Source organism: Pongo abelii, chromosome 15 (assembly GCF_028885655.2).
Source record: "Pongo abelii isolate AG06213 chromosome 15, NHGRI_mPonAbe1-v2.0_pri, whole genome shotgun sequence".
Taxonomy (NCBI): domain Eukaryota; kingdom Metazoa; phylum Chordata; class Mammalia; order Primates; family Hominidae; genus Pongo; species Pongo abelii.
The window spans coordinates 94058340-94070840 of record NC_072000.2 but is presented as its reverse complement, the minus strand read 5'-3'; the positions used below and the strand labels follow the sequence as shown (position 1 = coordinate 94070840).

General features: G+C 41.7%; 1 long non-coding RNA gene across 1 annotated transcript; it reads left to right on the top strand.

The window, feature by feature from the left end:
- The first annotated feature begins 1399 nt into the window (after positions 1-1399).
- LOC129049810 (uncharacterized) lies at positions 1400-10652 on the top strand. The gene is made up of 3 exons (XR_008513160.2): positions 1400-2901; positions 4934-5234; positions 9770-10652. It is a non-coding gene; the product is annotated as an uncharacterized LOC129049810 (long non-coding RNA).
- Positions 10653-12501: the final 1849 nt, after the last annotated feature.

The following is a 12501-nucleotide window of genomic DNA, read 5'->3' as shown; positions in this document are numbered from 1 at the left end:
ACATCTGTAAATTATCAATGATACATCAACATAAACCGTATGCCCCAGATTTTTTGGACAACTTTGATTTCAAGTTTTTAATCCGCTTGTCAGACCATGTTCCAGACAGTGTGTCCTGGCTGGTGTGGGTGTTTGGACAGCAAAGGGGGATGCTGGGCTAGCCAAGAGGCAGCTGAGAGGACGAACTTGAGCATTATAAAAAGGCAGAGACCTTGAAGTTAATAAGCACAACTGGACTTCAAGTCCTGGCTCCACCCCAACCAGCTGTAGGCCACATTTTATTCCTGTTAAAATGAAGTTCCCAGCTCCCACCTCACAGGATTGAAAATGAGGTGATGTATACAAAACGCTTAGCATTGCTCCTGGATTTCGTGAAGTTCAAGAGATGGTTCCTCTGGAGAGGGAAGAAGAGTGGGTGAAGAGCCCTCAGTGGAGTTTGGGGACTTTATTGTCCTAATAGAGCCGGCAGGGGATGGGGGACCAGAGGTCGAGAGCCCACGTTGAAGTGTTGCATTCATCTAAATTTGCTGAGCGCTGTCTCCCTCCCAGGGCGCGGGACTCAATACTCGTAGGCCAAGGGGGAAAAGGCCGTCATCTCGACCTGGAAGGGACCGCGCAACGCCGAATAAGCCGCGAGGCCCCGGGCCACGACGTGGCTTCCCGACGGCCTCCCGCGACCCTCCCCCACTCCGGCCCCGCAGGGGAAGTAGGTGAAGGGTGGAAGCCGAGAGACCGCGCCGCGGAGGCGGCCCGCCGCCGGTTTCCTAGCAACGCCCGCCCCGCCCCGCCCTGCTGGCGCGCCGGCGCCGGGAAGCGGGGGGCGGACCGCCGTTGCCATGGCAGCGTGGCAGCCGCGCCCGACGCCGCCGGCGCCTGCGGGAAACGTGGGCCAGAGGCCCCGAGTGGGCTGCCAGGTGGCGTCCCTGCCTAGCTCCCACTCCGGGATGGACCGGACGTCGCGCCCGGGGGTGTCAGTGGAGAAACCGAGTCGCCCCGAAACGTGGCAGGGCCGCAAGGCCGGTCGGCCCCACTCACTGCCCTGCCGACTGGGGCGACTGAGAGCTTGGAGACTTTCCAGTTTGTCTGGTGGGGTCTGAGTTGGTCTTCGGGGTCGGGGTAGGCCAAGGGAATTTTTTTGATTTTGGAATCTCTTCGGACCTTTTTTCCACACCTAGTCAGGACTGCACGCGCGTGCACACACGCACACGCACGTCTGCAGCCTGATGTCCCGTGCTTTTACCCTAGATGTTGTCACCTGAAGGTTCTTTAATCTCGGAAAGAGAATATGCAAAAGATAGCTTCCAAAAGCTGCCTTTTAAAACGACGTTGAAAATCAGTGTATTTCCCGAGGGCCATTTAAACGGAAAACCTCCGTGCCTGGAAGGGTGTTCTAGATTCTGGACTCAAATTTGCATTATTCTAAATCACTTTTCCAGTGAGCTGCGATTGGAGAATTCAGTTGTGGAGTATTAAATTTAACCGTACACCCTTTTAGCTAGTGTAATGATCGCTTGGCCAAATGGCCCACTCACAAAGACAAAGCCACATGCTTCTCAGTCGTTCTCTGGCTTGAGTGTTTTTAACAGAGGCGGAGTCAGTCACATGTTTGTGAGTTTAATCAAATTGACAAGGGCTCTGAGGGAGAAAAGCTTACTATCTAATTCAAAGACAACATTAGGTACATAGAGATGCATTCTCTTTGGACTTGTTTGAATCAGAGCTTTTCAAATGGAATCCACTCCTGCATATATTTTTCTCGATCTGCTGCAACTGGAAAATTTAAATCAAAATCCTATTTCTTATATTCATTTTTATGGTAAATGTGCTGGTAAATGTGTCTGGGCTGAGATTATGCATTTTCTTGATCAACAAGAAAATGCACAGCAATCACTGTGAATTGAGCACCTTGCTGATTGAGCAACACTTAAACCTAGAGGCATGAACGACCATAATCTTAGGATGAGAATCCTCTGTAGTATATTTCAAAAGCATATTCACAGCTAATCTTTTTCCACTCCAAAGGATCATTCACTTGGAACTTTTTTATTCTTCATCTTGCCAGACTATTTAATTTCTTCTAAAACCACTTTGACACACTTTTTAGTTTGAAAACGTGATTGTGGTTGGACAAGTGATCATATAAAATTAATTTATACACACACACACACACACAGACATATACACAATGTCCTCTTAATCTTAGATCATTTTTTCCCAGTATCAAAACAGAACCTTTAATTTGCATGGTGGAGGGTAGAAGATAAATTCAGAAAGCTAAACCAAAAGTCTGAACAGAATAGTTTTATGTTTAGCACTATGGAGGAGAAAAAAACGATGAAACTATGTATACCTAATGACTTTCTGTGCAAAGGGCAAATCATTAAATTAATTTGCTTTACATTTGGTAGTTAAAATGTACCAAATGTGTGGGCACAATGGCTCCTACCTGTAATCTCAGCGTTTTGGGAGGCTGACACAGGCAGATTGCTTGAGACAAGGGGTTTGAGAGCAGCCTAGACAACATGGCGAAACCCTGTCTCTACAAAAAATACAAAAATTAGCCGGGTGTGGTGGCATATGCCTGTGGTCCCAGCTACTTGGGAGGCTGAGGTGGGAGAATCAGTTGAGCCCAGGAAGTTGAGGCTGTAGTGAGCTGTGATTGTCCCACTAGACTTCAGCCTGGGCAACAGAGCAAGACCCTGTCTCAAAAAAATTTTTTTTAATGTTATAATAGCAACAACAATAAAAGTGAATTTTACAATAAAATAAGGGCATTTACATACATGAATTTTTATTTGGAAACTTTCATAGCCCCTCTGATTATTCATTCATTATCCTAAAGTTCTTTCCACAGAGGTTATTATCAGACTGAGCCCAGAACAACTTGGCCACAGATTATTGGTAAGGGTCCATAAGTGTCTGCAAATAGAATTGCCCAGATCAGCTATTTAACTGGTTGGTCTCTCTAGACAGAGGTTTAGTTACACACATGAGTTAGCCCAACCTTCACTCCCTATACTTCATTGACCACTTTGGAGAGTTAAACAGACACCAGAGAAGCCCATAGGATTTATACATGCCCTACTTTATTAATAATATTGGAATGTTGACAACCTCACTAGATTTTCCACATAATTTCCTAATGTGGAAATGATCTCCATACAGCAGTTCCAGTTAGTTGCCAGGATCGCAAAGTTTCTGCCTTATCATTTATGGTTATTGTTACCTCGGGAACCTAGTATTTATCAAACACGAGATCCATTTTGCATGCTCACCTTCTCCTCTTTTTCAAATAATCGGTGACCTTAAGCTTTAAGCATCTTATCGTTATTACAGACTACCAGCCTCTTATCTAATCCTGCATTAAACTCGATTTACTGCTTTATCTATACCACTTTAATCTTTTAGAAGCTTATCATAATATGGACTCTTTAATGAAATATTTTTATCATAAGAATAAACTAACCTTTCTCGATTTTCCCAGATCTCTCTACTTTTGCTCATTTACCTATATGCCTTTCTCCTTCCTTAAATATGTATGTTTCCCAGTTTCATTCCTTATATACAATGAAATAAGCCCAAATGCTTATCTTGTTACCACAGAAATGGTTGTGTTCCCACAAAATATGGAATCTTCTCGTTTAGCTCCTACTGTCTTATATTTAGCTCTCCTGATCTCAGTAAAATACAAATGCTTGTGTTGGGAGAAGACTCCATCATCCTAAAATCCTAAAATAATTTTTTCCCATCAAGTTGCAAGGCCACCTAAAATTCTCAAAGCACTCCTTTGCATTTGAAGAGAAAATAGTGTGTGGCAGTTAAGAGAACAGACTCTGGACTCAACCAAGGATTCAAGTCCTGCTTCTAACACTAGCTTTGAGACTTTGATCATGTTTTTTTAACCTCTCTAGGCCCCAGGCTCCTCATCTGTAAAATGGGGATAATAGGACTTAACTCGTTAAGTTTGGGTATTTTTAAGAGGTAAATGAGATAATTCTTGAAAAGTACGTGGCACACAGTCAACAAAAAATACCAACAGTGGCTGTGATTATTATTATTATCAATATTAGAACATTATATTCATGGTCCCCCACTTACCTCAGCCTGAATTCGTTTATTAGATTAAACTGTCCACAGAGGAACAGGATTCTGACCAAGGAGGAGAGGGATGCAAGGAGAAGGGAACAGTTCAGAGCACAGGCCAGCAGCTAGAAGGAAGTGTCCATGGGTATCCCGGGAAGCTCATGCACAGCGTGGGTCATTAGGCACCTAAGATGATAAAGTGGAATGAAAAATAGTCAGAGCTGACAGTAGAATAATGTTCATAAAAGTAGTCATGACATAGTCAAAGCCATGAGAGGTAAGATGTTTAAATACATGTAAGACTGTGAACCTGCCATATAGGAAAAATATTTTAAAAGGGAGAATTCTGATGAATTCAAAAGACTTAGACCTAGGTGGGAAGATCTTTTGAATGAATTGAGGTTTCCTGGCAGAGGTCAGAATCTACTCATATTAGTTTATTTTCATGCTGCAAATAAAGACATACCAAGACTGGGTAATTTATACAGGAAAAAGTTTTATGGACTCACAGTTCCACATGGCTGGAGAGGCCTCATAATCATGGTGGATGGCAAGGAGCAAGTCACGTCCTACATGGATGGCAGCAGGCAAAGAAGAGAGTGTGTGCAGGGAAACTCCCCCTTATAAAACCATCAGATCTCGTGAGACTTATTCACTATCACAAGAACAGCATGGGAAAGACCCGCCCCCGTGATTCAGTTACCTCCCACTGGGTCCATCCCATTGTAGGAGCTACAAGTCAAGATAAGATTTGGGTGAGGACACAGCCAAACCATATCACTACTCTAGGGAGTTTAAGCAGAAGGAAATTTGTTATAGGATGATAAATGGCTTTCTGGCTTGTTTTTAGGGTTGAGGAAACCTCGTAGGTTGAACTTTGATTATGACTGTCCAAACCACCACATGGAACCAGATCAGGGCTTTTGTGTAACAGGAAACTGCCTGCCACGTTGTGAAGCTGCCACTACAGTTGCTGGCTTGGGAGCCACACTGCCACAGTCATGATCAGAAATCCACCACCATTAGGAAACCACTACCATTAGGGAGGCCCTGTGATCCTACAGCTGCCAGCACTAGAGTCCCGGCACCCTCATGAAATCTACACCAGTGAAATGGATGCCCTGTGACCTCTTTGGATACCTACAAGGCTGGTGAGTGCACACTGTGACATTTGTTAACTCTATTGAAGAAACACTCAATGACTCCTCGACCAAGCTTGCCAGTAGAAATAGCAAAAGCAGCAGAAGTGAAGCTGGAACCAAGCTGGTGCATCGTGAGAACCTAAATTATATTCAGAACCTTGCTTCAAAGAAGTGTGAAAGGGAGTGTGTGGTGTTCCACCTCTGCAGTAGTGGAAGACACACCAAATGTGTCAGAATGGCTGTTGAGCACTAATCCACCTTGTCCACTGCAGACCACATATTTGGCTAAGTGTTCATATACACTCTTTTTCCTAAATTTAAACTTCCAAGTAACAGCAATAACATCAGATCCTCAGTAACATTCCAATGCACTTGGCTTCTCCCCACAGAGAGACCAACACTGTATCTATCTCTAGGTAATGTTTATTTGTTTTCTTTAGCACAGTCACAACCCAGTCTTGATGTCCCACAACCTATGGGCTAAATTCAAGTAAATCATGACCCAAAACCACTGTATAAAATATTAGGGGCCAGGGAGAAGGAATACAAAGGAAAGTAGTTAATATATGTTTAAAAAAAAAAAAAAAAAAAGGCGCAGCCAGGCACAGTGGCTCAGGCCTGTAATCCCGGCACTTTGAGAGGCTGAGGCAGGCGGATCTCTTGAGCCCAGTAGTTTGAGACCAGCCTGGGCAATATAGCGAAACCCCGTCTCTACAAAAAATACAAAAAAATTTGCCAGGCATGGTGGCATGTGCCTGTTTTCCCAGGTACTCAGGAGGCTAAGATAGGAGAATCACCTAAGCCTGGGGAAGTTGAGGCTGCAGTGAGCAGTGACCACTCCACTCCACTCCAGCCTGGGTGACAGAGCAAGACGGTCTCAAAAAAAAAAAAATATATATATATATATATATACACACACACATATACACACACACACACAAAGATACACACACACACACACACACAGAGCTACTCCTATGTATAGAGATACTTGATTGATAGGTAGATGGATACTCATATACCTATATAAATAGAGGTATATAAGTAGCTACCACAGTCCTCATTTTTGCTATTGGTCTCAACTCAGAGTTGGTTTTCATAACTTCCTTCCTCTACTACCCATTCCATGTAGTCTTTGCTCCCAGCCAGTTGCTCCGTGGGCCAGACTTCTTTGCCTAGGGACATGGCCTCAACCTTCATTCCTGAGGTGTCTATTTTCTAGGGATGATAGTCTTTTCTAACTTTGGCCACTGGATGTGGCAGTACCGAGAGGCACTCCAGAGAATCTACTAGCTTTTGCTGCAAAGCAGCAACTTTAATTCTCCCTGATATTCAGGAGTAACCATGAGAAGCCCAATGATCAGATGGCAGGCTCAGCCCCCAGCCTGTTGTACACATGTACTCCGTGATGGAAACACACCTCCCTTGAGGCCACAAACCTCGAAATCAACCCAAACCCAAAGTTTGAGGTGATTTAAACTTAAGCACATAAACATTTAAGAAGATCAAACCTATATTATTTATATTTTATGTCAAGAAGGAATGTTTATATTTATGACTTTTGTTTAAGAAAATTTCACATCTAGATTAAACAAGTCAGTCTTGTTATTCTAAATAAAAATCATAATTGATTTAGGCTGGTGATTTCTATATAGAAATCTTTCCACATTCATACAAAGTATTGGAACACTTAAGAGAAGTTAAGACAACATAGTTATACATTTATAGTAACAAATTTTATTTTATTTTTTATTATTTTTATTTTTTTGAGACAGAGTCTCAGTCTGTCGCCCAGGCTGGAGTGCAGTGGCACAATCTCGGCTCACTGCAACCTCCGTCTCCCGGGTTCAAGCAGTTTTCCCTGCCTCAGCCTCCCAAGTAGCTGGGATTACAGGCGCCCGCCACTATGCCCAGCTAATTTTTTGTATTTTTAGTAGAGATGGGCTTTCGCCATGTTGGCCAGGGTGGTCCCGAACATCTGACCTCAAGTGAACAGCCCACCTCCGCCTCCCAAAGTGCTGGGATTACAGTCATGGGCCACCGCGCTCGGACTATAGTAACAAATTATTCATATATATATATATATATATATGTATATATATATGATTCAACATGTTTTATTAGATTTATGAGAATAATACAAATACCTGGGAAATTTTTGAAATTGTTGTTAAGATAGACACCTGAGTTATGTTAAAAGGAAATGTAATATATCAAATACATAAATGTAGTTAAAAATGTTTAAAGGAGTTTCAACTGAACTTATAAAAGCCTCCTTAAAAATGATTGTTGGCCAGGTATGGTGGCTCATACCTGTAATTCTAGCACTTTTGGAGGGCGAAGTGGGTGGATCACTGGAGCTCAGGAGTTTGAGACCAGCCTGGGCAACATGGCGAAACCCTATCTCTACAAAAAATACAAAAACTAGCTAAGCCTGGAGATGTGCACGCAGGCCTGTAGTCCCAGCTACTCAGGAGGCTGAGGTGGGAGGACTGCTTGAGCCCAGGAGGTGGAGGTAGCAGTGAGCTGTGATTCCACCACTGCACTCCAACCTGGGCGACAGAGCAAGACCCTGTTTCAAAACCAAACCAAAACAAAACAAAAAAATGTAACCACTGAATAATCTTAGCTGTGCACAGAAGCCACCTGCAAAGATATCTAAAAACTTGCTTTTAAATGAGGCTTATGGCCTTGGAGTCAATGTGATGTAGCAGAAACAGGAGGGGTTTTGGAGTTTGAGATCTAGTTTTCAGTCCTGGCTCTCCTACTCAAGTAACTACACTACTTGGGGAAAATAGTTTATTATTACAGAAATAGTTGATCTTTGTAAATAAAAAAATAAACCTACATTCATAGATTTGTTATGATATTCATATGAGACATTACATAAAAATGTACATTGAAACTATAAAGTATCTTTCAAAACTAGAGTGTTATTATATAAACCAAAGTATAAAGGCATTTACGCAAATTGTTGGTCCACAAAATGAAACAAGAATTTTGAAGGCCAGGCATGGTGGCTCATGCCTGTGATCCCAGCACTTTGGGAGGCCAAGACTGGAGGATCGCTTGAGCTCAGGAGCTCAAGACCAGTCTGGGCCATACAGTAAGAAGATACTGTCTGTCCAAAAAATTAAAAACTTAGCTGGGTATGATGGTGCGAACCTGTAGTCTCAGCTACTTGGGAGGCTGAAGTGGAAGGACTGCTTGAGCCCGGGAGGTCGAGGCTGCAGTGAGCCATGACAGCACCCACCACTGCACTCCAGCCTGGGTGACAGAGCAAGGCCCTGTCTCCAAAAAAAAAAAAAAAAAAAAAAAATTTAAATAATTTCTTAGCATACTTATCATTCGAATAATTTAAATCTTGATTGTAACTAATCTATGGTGTTCTGGTAATCAGATTTAAAATTACTATAATACTGAGAAATGTGTGTCTTTAACATTGAAAATACTAACATAGACATTTTATAATTTCTACAGTTTCAACATGAATTCTTAATAAGGCCAACCTCTTTCCCAGGAGAAGCACAGTTTTTAAAATTTAATTTAATTTTGTGCCATAATTTGCTGTATAGTTTTAGAGTTAGAAGGAATCTTAAAAATCATTGTGTTCAATACTATATGTTTATAAATGAAGACACTGAGGATTTGATAAGTTAAGTGACTTGTCCAAGAGCATGTTATTAGGAACACATTTATAATTTAATTATATTATAAATTAAAGCACAAAAAATAAACAAAATTAGCCGGGCATGGTGGCATGCATCTGTAGTCCCAGCTACTCAGGAGGCTGAGACAGGAGGATTGCTTGAGCTAGGGAGGTGGAGGCTGCAGTGAACCACGATTGTGCCACTGCACTCCAGCCAGGGTGACAGAGCAAGACCCTGTCTTCAAAATAAATAAATCAATAAATAAAAACCCCAAAACACAATAATGTTGGATTCTTTATATTTGTAAGACCTGTTTGACGTGTATGTTCCAAACCTTACACAAATAATGGACAGCTAGAAAGAGTAGATAAGTGATTTATAGCTGAGAATGTAAACTACTCTTTTCAAAGCCTATTAGAGTGAACTATTTGGAATCATACAGGTGGAAAAATGATCACTTATTCCTTTGTGTTCTTTATTTTTCTCATTTGTACTATAATTCCTCTGTAGGTTTCGTAAGATATATTGATGGAAGAAAATAGTAAAGAAATCAACTCTAACATTCTTTTTCAGTGTTTATCCACAGAGGTTTGCCTGTTTAGTTTGCTACATTATTTTATTTAGTCTAATCAGCTTCCCATAAGAAATACCACTGAGGACGATTGTCTAAGGTACATGTTTTCATGCTGGCATTGAAAAGCGTTAATAGAAGTTAAATATAGAAGTCCCAATATGCTGAGATACATTTTCAATCGTAAAATACAATTTCCTTTCAGGTCTTTTCAAACCCGAAAGGTGGAGAATGGCTCGTTAAACTCAAATATTTATATAGTTTTGATAATATCAGAAAAAGGAACTGATTTTTATTTTTTTTTAATCTTAATCTTTTTACAGAGTTTACAACACAATCCACTGAACTGGATTTTCCTCAATTCAGGGAACAGGGGTCTCCTATAGACATGCATTTGTATGACCAGCATGGATTTTTGTCAAAGTTCTTTCCTTCCCACCAAGTTGCCTTTCACTCTTTTCTGTGTGTGTAGAATACATGCATGTATATATGTTTTATTATAAAATTGGCATTATGCTTATGTATTGCTGTATAACCTGCTTTTGTCATTTGGTGTGGATGTTTTCTCAGATGATTAAGTGTTCTTTTACAGCATGATATTTAATGGCTACATGGTATTCCATCAACCAGATGAACCTTCATTTATTTACCCACTCTATTGTTGGGCATTTCTGGTTACAATTTTTCACTATGATAAATAATGTTGTGATGAATGTCCATGTACATAAATCTTTGTGCTCGGTTCTGATCATTTCTGTAAGATAAATTGCCAGGCCCACGAATGTGAGTATTTGTACAACTTTTTATATATAATGATCAGGAGGATACCATTTATTGGACTCTTTATATTTTAGGCACTGTGCTAAAGGCTTTATAAAAATAATCTCATTTAGGCTGGGCACAGTGGCTCACGCCTGTAATTCCAGCACTTTGGGAGGCTGAGGTGGGTGGATCAGCTGAGGTCAGGAGTTAGAGACCAGCCTGACCAACATGGAGAAACCCCATCTCTACTAAAAATACGAAATTAGCTGGGCATGGTGGTCCATGCCTGTAATCCCAGCTACTTGGGAGACTGAGACAGGAGAATAGCTTGAACCTGGGAAGTTGAGGTTGCAGTGAGCCGAGATCAAGCCATTGCACTCCAGCCTGGGCAACAAGAGCGAAACTCGGTCTCAATAAATAAATAAATAAATAAAAATAATCTCACTTAACCTTCACAACACATTTATGAGGTAACTATTATTAATATATGCACTTTCCAGTGGAAACTGAGACTTGCGCCCAGAAAATGGTTAATAAGTGAGAGTGGGCTGGGCGCAGTGGCTCACTCCTGTAATCCCAGCACTTTGGGAGGCCGAGACGGGCGGATCATGAGGTCAGGAGATCGAGACCATCCTGGTTAACACGGTGAAACCCCGTCTCTACTAAAAATACAAAAAAATTAGCCGGGTGTGGTGGGGGCGCCTATAGTCCCAGCTACTCGGGAGGCTGAGGCGGGAGAATGGCGTGAACCCGGGAGGTGGAGGTTGCAGTGAGCTGAGATTGCGCCACTGCACTCCAGCCTGGGTGATAGAGCAAGACTCTGTCTTAAAAAAAAAAAAAGTGAGAGTGATTGGCAGACCTAGCTTTGAACCTGACTCACTTGAAGGCTGATATTGTTAATCACTATACTATATTGCCACTTCCATATTGCCAAAATATCGTCCACAAAAGATTATTACGATTTAGATTTCCCCCAGCAATACACAAGTGTGTTTGTTTCCCAGTACTATTGTGGATTCTTTGATTATGAGTGAAGTTAAACAATTTTTTTCATGTTTTATCGGCCTTTGGCATTTCCTTTGTGGATTGTCTGTTCATGTCCTTTGCATAGAATATATGTCAGAAATGTTTCCTTTTGAGCTACAGTCAGATTATCTGAATTCTAATCACAACTCTTAATCAGCTATGCAATGTTAGGAAAACCACTGTAGAGTTCTGGATCTCCATTTCCTCTTGTGGAAAATTAGATGGTTAAATGAAATGATCCCACGGCCCATCTCTACAATTTTGTGATTCCATCCATCAGCCAGTTCACCGATGGTCAATCCTTTCACTGGGCGATGTGGGAGAAACAGATGGTGACCTATGTGGTGTATCTTTATGTAAGTCACTAAAAGATGCTCTAAAACATCTCTTCCGGACCTTGGGATTCATGTGCCTGACATCCCACCCTTCACTCCCTGGCGGCTTGAAGGTTTTCCTTCCCCATTCTGCTAAGTCTGTCCTTCCTGCTTCCTCCTCTTTGCCCTTATATCCTAAAATGTTGGGATTCTCGAGGCTTGCCCTTGACCTGTCACTCCTTTCATTAGATCACTCTCAACCATATGATCTAGATGGGGTTCTCTGAACACGCCGTGACTCTTGCCTCTGAACCCTCCAACATGCTGTTCCTTCCACCTGGAATATGTCTCCCTTTCTTCACTGAACTGACTTTGAGTGTGTCTTCTGCTGGACGCAGGGAAACAACAGCCTGGCTAAAGCTTGATACGTGGATTTGGAGTCAGCCAGGTAAGGATTCAAGTCCATGTTCTAGCAGGTACTAACCATGTGACCTTGGGCAACCTATGTATCCTCCCTAACCTTCATTTCCTCCTCTGTATAATGAGAGTAATGATACTATCTGCCTCAGGATTGTTGAGAGAAGGAAATGAGACAATGCACACAAAACTTGGCACAATATGCTTTATTTTTTTTTTAGCTTGCCTAGCATCTCATGCAATCTATCGTAGCATTAATATACTGAGTTCTGAACATTCATTGTTTCATCTTCATTAATTAGCACCATGTCTGGCACGCCTTAGGCACTCAGCAGCCATCTGTGGAGGGAATGAATGAATCACATTGCAGATACCTTTAGGAGACTTTTTGTGGTGGTGGTTTTGATTTTTGTACTTACTGTGGTTTATTTGTTTGTTTTATTAACACCTTAGCAGGAATTGCTTTCCAACTGGATACGTTAGGAAACAAGATCAATTCTCTGAAATGGTTTAGATGTTTAGGATTGGGGAACAAG